Here is a 6,626-nt window from a genome sequence, read left to right on the forward strand (position 1 = left end):
TATTTTTGAACCCTAAATTCACGACTTTAAATCAATATAAAAAGAAAATGGGAACCAACTTTTACAAATGCTTTGGTATTTATTCACCTTTTGACCTATTTTAATGAATGCAATTGGTTTCATTCCCATCACTTTTTGAGTGTTGCATCGCATTTCTGGCTAGTATATTTCAGGATGAGTGTATAAGGAATGATTGTATAAGGATTGAGCCAAGAGCTTGTGTGAGCAAAAGACAATTTTTGGCAGCAAATGTCAGTTACGCGGTTTTGCAGAATGACACGATACGCTGCTTTGTACTTTAAACAACGATATGTACATTGGCAAACCACAACCCATAACCATTTGAAAATCCACTTTTGCTCAATAAGTCTAATCCGCTAATCGTTTAAACCGCAAACTAAGCGGCAAAGAGCTAATTAGACAATGCAATGACCTTTGGATTGTAGTAACAAAAAGTATCTACTGAAACACATTTTTTTTTAACTGGAGCAAAATACCTGCCTATGTAGACATTCATAGGTAGCTCAGCTATTTGTATAAGCGGAAAATTCTCGAACTACTTGAGGTTCAAGTACAAAACAATGGCGGAACACTTTTACACTTCAAAGGATTAGCATTGAAAGAATAAATTGCTTGGAGAGGATACCCTCTGCTTTAAGGACAAAATACGGGTACTAAAGCTATATTTATTTATCTAGAATGGGGGTTCATTTTACCTCAACGGATACTTGTCTACAGAAAAATAGCTATTGATACATATTGAGTGCTCATCGATATTTCACGTCAAATGCAAATTGGCAATGAAGTTCTGCTTGGATGAGTGAAATAATTCAAAATGTTAGACGTATTCATATATTGTTTTATAAGTTTTTCTATAGACAGCATTTTGAGAATATAATTATGTCGTCTTGTCTACAGCCACTAGAGCCTGCTTAAGCAACAGTCTCCTATTATTTACATACATTGCCAGTCATTCAACCCAAAATAATTAGCTTCGTTTTTGTTATTTGCTACAATTTCAACTTCATATACGCATATGTACATATGAATGTATGTATATACATACTTACCTTTCTTGCAGCCATGATCCATTTTTCGCTTTTGTTTTTCTTCACATTTTCTACTTAGTCATGCAACTTCTGTCGGTTCTTTAGTCTAATTTGAATATCCCTAAATTACCGCCTTGCCATATGTACATATACATAAAAAAATATCCTTTGCTTCCATACAGTGCCGCATGTGTGTCATATGTGGCTAAGAAACTGTTGCACATGAATACACATACTTATTTGTGTAAAAATATGTACTTATGAACATAACATCTTGATCGTCGTATTCGTAGAAGTAAAAAGGAATATGTAGTCCAATTTCATGCTTCAAAGCATATAGCGCATAATGTTGCACAAGCCTTACTGTAAGTCGCTAATGATATGCCATAAGCACACATGTTAGTATGTATGCAAAACTATAGATGAATCGATATTCGGCCTATTCAAGAAGTAATGCAAAATTTTGCAATCTCATATCACATGTAAGATCTGTTCCAACCGTTCCTTTCAGTTGTATGTACTTACAGTATCACGATCCTAACCTGGCTCTAAGCAAGCCTACTATTTCCTTACATATGTATATACAAATGTAGCTGCATATGAATACAGAAATACATGTAATCGTACATCTACACGTGCATTATTTAGTAAACACTTCATTGCGTTGCTTTCACATGTCGCCCATATGTTGCCGATCAAAGTGATCATTTGCGCAGTGTTCGTTAAAAACTTTCAAGGCATGTCACATTAACTATGTATATATCGTATCCTTGTGAATTGTCAACGAATCGTTACTTTGTTGTACTTCCCCATATATGTATATATATTTATATATTAGGTTGCATCACTCTCCATACAAAAAAAAAATAAAAATCAATTATGTTTTTCTACGGAATTATAAAATTTATTATATATTAAGGCTGCCGCCAAACCAGTTTGGAAAAACATTAATATTTACGTGATCTGGTCCAGTTTGAAAATATCTTTATAAATCTAAAATTTTAGAAATACAACTAGTTTTTAAAACTATTTTTCGAAAAAATCACATCCGCTGATAGAGGGGCTTAAGCCTAAAAGGTCTGCATAAAAAAATTTCAAAAAACATTTTACACAGAATCAAAATAATAGGATGTTTTTAAGTATTTTCAAATCGGTTCAGCTAACGAATATCTTAATTTTTTCCGAAATATTTTGCCGGAAGTCTTAAAATATAATAAATTTTGTAATTCCGGTGGAAAAACAGCCACTTTTTTTTGGTGTGGCACCCTAATGTAGATATATAAAACTAAAAAGACATATGCTCAAATTTGTTTTGTTTCTTAGAAGCGCAAGCCATGTAAAGGGTTGGAACGTCAAAGACTATGATGATTAGAGAGGAGTACCTCCAGAGTTACGAAGTCATACTTAAAAAGGAAATTAATGCAAAATAGCACGAATTGTGGCATTTGGCCGCAATTGACGGCATGCCCTCCTAATGGTACATATGAGTTTAGAATATAGTTTAGAAATATGTGTCGCCATATTTAAGTCGACTGTTCTAAATAAATTCACTCTAAAAACTAAGGACTAACTATTTCCAAATTTATAAATGTTTGGCTAATCGGTTTTGTGGTAGGGTGCCCAGGCGCTGGGGAGCCACCTCAAAGTGTGGAAAATGTACTTTTTTGTAACAAAATCTATTATTTCATATTCATAGCAGTATTTATTATTATGATTGAAATGCAAGAAAACTAACCCCTTTGCATAAAGAAAACTTCCTTGACCTTTCCAATTAGCTTCAAAAGTAAAACTTTTGAATTCTTTTCTTCTGCTGGCCCGAAAACAGTTGTTTTTTTGTTGTTCTTGCATGAACGAATTCATTCACATGGATGAAAGAACATTACATTCTTCAAGTAAAAAATAAATAAAAATGTTTAATAGTTCTACTTTTTAAGGCAATTTTATTTTTATTTTTCCTAAATTCTCTTTCGCTTTAACTATTAATTACCGTTATATCCGCCGCGTTACGCTGGATCCGCCTCTGTTTATTGGACCGCTTCTCCAGAGACTACCCTGCTTCCATTCGTCCCTTTTAGGATTTGCGTGGCGAAGGATCATTTTTGAGGCCAGCCTCGGACAACTCCGGTCTATTTCTCCCGGAAGGAAGTCGAAGCACCCAGAGCATTGAGTCTAATGTCTGAGTGAACCGCCGCTACTTTGCCCGCGTTTAGCGCTAGAGTAGTACTGCTCCGGAGCGCCCCGCTGATTCCAACGAGGGCCGCCCTTTGCACTCGCTTTAGCTTCCTAGCAAGAGTGGTATTTTCCAGTGGGTTCCACCAGGCAATGACCCCATATAACATTATTGGCTTGATAAAGGTTTTATATAGCAAGTAAATAACTTTTGGAGAGAGGCCCCATCCCTTCCCCATGGCATTTTTGCAGCAGTAGAGAGCCATCGATGCCTTTTTTAATCGCTCTTCAATATTTGACTTCCATGATAACTTCCCGTCCAGGCTCACGCCCAAGAACTTGCAACTCTCTGAGAGAAGAAGTGAAGCACCGCCTATTAGGGGGACCTGGGCATGAGCCACTTTATACCTTCTCGTAAATAGTACGACCTCCGTCTTTCTAAGATTGACAGCAAGTCCGCAACTAGCGGACCAACTTGGGAACATGTATAGGTACCCTTGTATAAGATCGCACAGAGTGTCCAAGAACTTTCCTCTGACGATTATTGCCACATCAAACGCGTAGGCAATAACCGACATCCGCTCTTTTCCAACTCCTCCAGAACGTCGTTTATCACGACTGTCCAGAGAAAGGGTGAAAGGACACCTCCTTGCAGGGTACCTCTGCTCACTTCACGCTGCTCAGAGGCACTGCCCCATTCCGCTGTGACAGTTCTGTCGTGCAGCATACGTGAGATGAGCCTTACTAAGTAGTTCTCGACTCCTAGCTTAGCCCCAGATAAAACATTATTAAAGTCTCACATAAACTCCTGCGTGATTAGGGCTAGAGGATTGTTGGCTTTTCTTAAGCGCTGGGCCAAGGAGTTCAACGATCCTTATGTCACTAAAGTTCTCTTTACCTCTCTAGTTAGACCGATTTTGGAGTATGCATCTATAGTATGGAATCCTAGCTATCAAATTCATAGTGACAGGCTCGAATCAGTGCAGAAACAGTTCCTGTTATTTGCCCTCAAAAATTTATGTTGGGACTCGTCTAAAAATCTCCCACCCTACAAGGATCGCCTGAAGCTTATAGATTTGCCGACGCTTCAGAGTCGTAGAGAGATGCTTGGTGTTCTTTTTTTAATTAAATTAATGAACGGGATGGTCAGTAGTCCCTTTTTACTGAGTGAGATAAATTTTTGTATTCCTACAAGACCCACGAGACATTTTAAACCTATTGTGTTGAGTATTTGTAAATCAAACTTTGAAATGCATGATGCTTTTCGGTGCTTATGCCAAGATTTTAACAAGCATTATGATTGCATCGACATATCTGAATCGCTTTTTGTAATAAAGAAAACATTGCTCAACAAGTTAACTAAATAAACTAATATCTGCAACCGTGAACGAAAAAATTACACAATATCTATGACTGCTTAGTACAATTGTAACGGCTTCGTATATTTCCGCGACCGCGTAGGACAATAGGAGCAGGGATCGGAAACTCGGCCTTTCCGACCTCGCCCAACAGTTCGTCTATAGCGTGGAGCGGAAACTAGGACTTTCCGCCTGCCTCACTTACAAAGTAACGACTACGGGAACATGGATCGGAAGCTCGGCCTTTCCGACCATGATCAACGGCCTGTGAACAGGGCGGAGCGGAAACTAGGTCTTTCCGCCCGCCGCACACAAAAGTAGACTGGAGACAAGGCCTCGCCAGCTACCCAAATTGCTATTGAATATCATTGTTATCTTTACAAGTTAATATTTATAATTATTTCACTCTGTAATGTATCACACATACTTAAATATTCTAAATCTTTTTATCTCAACTGTCTGTAAGAAAACATTTTTCTGTAGACTAAATAAATAAATAAATAAATAAATAAAAAAAGCCCCCTCGATATCAAGAAATACACCTACTACAAAATCGTTGCTTAAGAGTCTCCTCTATGGTGTTCTCAATTCCACGGATCTACCATTCATGTAAGCATACTGAGATAGGCTCAAACGCTCCAGAGGAATCTTGTTTCTTAAGTGCAGATCACTCAGTCTCTGAAAAGTCTTCAATAAGTAAAAGCATTCCTCACAAGGATTTTCCTAAATCGAGATGATTCATTATAACCCTCTACGGTTTCGCAGAAATTTGTCCATGACTTGCTTTTGGAGTTTCTTATCTCGGACTTATAGATGGCCAGTCCGACCTTATAGAGTCCCAGTCGGAGTGTTATTGAAAAGGCGCCTGGTTGACACCCTGAGTTCTAACAGTTCCACCGTTTACCATTTGGTCGAAATTTGCCCACGGGTCTATTCAGCGGGCATGAGCTTTCGATGGCACTCTAACAAACTAATGTAAACTTCTCCACCATATCATCAATCGGGCCTTCAGTTCTTAAACTCTACTGGGAGGCAATTTTTTGTTATAGATGTCCTAGTTTGTTCTCCTAAAATTTCTAAGAGGTTACTCTTACGACGATCTTCGACCCGAAAAAACTACCTATGGTTCGAAAAGGAGTGGTCATTACGAACTCGGAAATACGGGATATTACAGAAGACGAGGCTAGGGTAAATCAAGGACTTCTTGCCTAGCCTCAGTGATAAACATCGGTTCATTTCCTCTGTCACAAATAGCTTAGTCCTCACTTAGACTATAATTAAATAGTTACTTACTCTTTGCGCTGATGTCTGAGCTTCCCCAGAACGAGTGCCTCAAATTTGCATGCGATCCAATAATTACATCGGCTTTCCATAGCCTCGCTTCAGCTATGGCTTCACGTCGTCATGCGTCATATATGTGGAAATAATACAACAATGTCCTCATTGCTGAATTGAGGTAAAATTTGTGCTTTGAATTGGGTTTCTGATAAACATGCAGGATCTTATTCTACCTGCTTGGTTCTGCACCATCAGCTTGAATTTAGTCATCCTGATTCCGGAAATACCGCTACTACTTAGCCATGGCTCCTCGATCAGCACAACGTCAGCTCCAACTTGCTCAAGGAGGATAGGGAGATTTTCGGACGCCGCCATAGAGTATTGGAGGTTTATTTGTAGGATCCTCATTCTTTAAAGTCCTCTCAAGCCACGCCAGTTCGACTTCCGCGTTTACTGAGGCTACTAAGAGCCTCTCATCCTCCACCCTATCGTAGAACCGTCCGATGCTGATGACGGACCCCTCGGTTGAGAGATCATCCCTAGCACTTTCGGCATCCGATATGACGGATTCTACCTCCATGCTCATGGGGGCTTCCTCCACCTCGGGCTCACACATCACCGGCACCGCAGGAAGTTGGGAGCCATCACCCCTGGAAACGGATTGGTAGACCCTAAAGACTGCCCTTTCGAATGTATAGGGATTCCGCATTGAGTAGTATCAGCGATTGGCGATGCGACTCCTCGGATTCCTTCGACCTCTCAAATCTGAAAA

Source organism: Rhagoletis zephyria, unplaced genomic scaffold (genome assembly GCF_001687245.7).
Source record: "Rhagoletis zephyria isolate East Lansing unplaced genomic scaffold, Rhagoletis_zephyria_1.1 Rzeph_scaffold_02717, whole genome shotgun sequence".
In the NCBI taxonomy this organism is placed as follows: Eukaryota; Metazoa; Arthropoda; class Insecta; order Diptera; family Tephritidae; genus Rhagoletis; species Rhagoletis zephyria.